The sequence below is a fragment of the Molossus molossus genome, unplaced genomic scaffold (assembly GCF_014108415.1).
Source record: "Molossus molossus isolate mMolMol1 unplaced genomic scaffold, mMolMol1.p scaffold_m16_p_2, whole genome shotgun sequence".
Classification (NCBI taxonomy): domain Eukaryota; kingdom Metazoa; phylum Chordata; class Mammalia; order Chiroptera; family Molossidae; genus Molossus; species Molossus molossus.
In genome coordinates this window covers 93,556,534-93,559,122 of record NW_023425355.1, presented here as the reverse complement: position 1 = coordinate 93,559,122, position 2,589 = coordinate 93,556,534, and positions in this window count along the sequence as shown.

The following is a 2,589-nucleotide window of genomic DNA, read 5'->3' as shown; positions in this document are numbered from 1 at the left end:
TCCTTTTTTATGGCTGAGTAATATTCCATTGTATAAATGTATCAAATCTGTATCCAATAGTCCAATGAAGGACACTTAGGTTGTTCCCAAATATTGGCTACTGGGAATAATGCTGTAATAAACATGGGGGTACATACATCTTTATGAATAAATGTTAAAAATTAGTCATGTAAGTAAGTCTATTCTTAGTTTTTTAAGGAACTTCTATACTGTCTTCCATAGTGCCTGTTCCAGTCTACATTCCCACCAGCAGTAAATTAGGGTTCCTTTTTGTTCACATCTTTTCTATCACTTGTAATTTTTTTCTTGCCGATAATAACCGTTCTAACAAGCGTGAGCTGCCAACTCATTGTGGTTTCCATTTGCATTTCCCTTACAGCCACTGAAGATGAGCATCTTTATACATAACAGTGGCTATTTGTGTCTTTTTGGGCATGGTGACAGTTCAGGTGCTTGGTTCATTTTTAATTGCAGTTTTTTTATGTGTATGAGTTCTTTACCCTTATCAAAGGTATTGTGTGCAAATACCTTCTCCCATTCTGCTGGTGGCCTTTTTGCTTTGTTGATAGTTTAGTTTACAGTGCAAAAGCTTTTTAGATTGATGTAGTCCCATTCATTTAATTTTTTCTTTTATTCCCCTTGCCGTTTGGGGTCATAGTTATAAAAGCCTCTCTGAGATCATGTATTTTAAGTCTGGTAGCAACATTTTTTTCTATGTATTTTATTGATTAACATGTCATATTTAAATCTGTATTTCATTTCAAGTTAATTTTTGTTTATGGTGTTAAATAGTACTCTAGATTCATTCTTTTGCATGTGGCTTTCCAATTTTCCCAGCATGAATAAATGGCACTTTAGATAAATGGCTTTCCATACACACACATGCACACACACACACACACACACACACACACACAAAAGTGTATCTCCATCTCATTACTTTATTTTTTTTTATTAAGTAATATTTGTTACAGATGTTTCTCCTTTTCCCCCCACTGATTCCCCTCTCCCCATCCCTCACTGCCTTTTCCCCAGTTTGTTGTCCATGCCCACTGTTCATGCATACATACATATAAGTTCTGTGGTTTATCTCTCCCCCACCACCCCTCTCTTTAGGGGATTGTCAGTCTGTACTCCACTTCCGTGTCTCTGAGACTGCCCCATTCCTCAGACTGTTATGTTCATTATATTCCACAAATAAGTGAGATCATATGAAACTTGTCTTTCTCTGTTTGGCTTGTTTCACTTAGGATGATGCTTTCCAGGTCTCTCCATGTAGTCTCAAAGGATAAGAGATCATTCTCTCTTACAGCTGCGTAGTACTCCATTGTGTATATGTACCATAGCTTATTGATCCATTCCTCTACTGATGGACACTTGGGCTGTTTCCAGATCTTAGCTATTGTAATCAGTGCTGCTACAAACATGGGGGTACATACATTCTTTCTCCTGAGTGTTTCAGGGTTCTTAGGTTATATTCCTAGAAGTGGAATCAGTGGGTCAAATGGAAGTTCAATTTTTAATTTTTTGAGGTAACACCATATTGTTTTCCATAGTGGCTGCACCAGTCTGCATTCCCACCAGCAGTGCACTAGAGTCCCCTTTTCTCCACACCCTCGCCAACACTTGTTGTTTGATGATTTGTTGATGGCGGTCATTTTGAAAGGTGTGAGGTGATACCTCATTGTTGTTTTAATTCGCATCTCTCTGATGATTAGTGATGATGAGCATTTCTTTATATGTTTCTTAACCATTTGTATGTCCTGTTTGGAGAGGTGTCTATTTAGTTCCTCTCCCCATTTGTAATTGGATTCTTTGTCTACCTTTTGTGGAGTTGTTTGAGCACTCTATATGTATTGGAAATCAACCCCTTATCTGATATATTATTGGCAATTATGCTCTCCCATACAGTACGTAGCCTTTCCGTTTTGATGATGGTATCTTTCGCTGTGCAGAAGCTTTTGAGTTTGATGTAGTCCCATGTGTTTATCTTCTCCTTTGTTTCTATTGCCTTAGGTGATGTGTCAGTAAAAATTCTGCTGCCTGTGATGTCTGAAATTTTGTTGCCTACAGTCTCTTCTAGGATTTTTATGGATTCATGAGTCACATTTAAGTCTTCTATCCATTTTGAGTTTATTCTCGTGTAGGGTGTAAGTTGATGGTCTAGTTCCATTTTTCTGCAAGTAGCTGTCCAATTGTCCCAGCACCATTTATTAAAGAGGCTGTCGTTACTCCACTGTATGCTCTTGCCACCTTCGTCAAATATTAATTGAGCATATTGCCTTGGGTCCATTTCTGGGTTCTTTGTTCTGTTCCACTGGTCTATATGCCTGTTCTTGTGCCAGTACCAGTCTGTTTTGATTACATTGGCTATGTAGTATAACCTGAAATCTGGTATTCTGATCCCTCCAACTTTGTTCTTCCTTTTCAAGATTGCTGTGGCCATTTGAGGACTTTTTTGGTTCCATATAAACTTTTGAAATACTTGTTCTAATTCTGTGAAGTATGCTGTTGGTATTTTGATGGGGATTGTGTTGAATCTATATATTGCTTTGGGTAATATGGACATTTTAATGATGTTAATTCTCC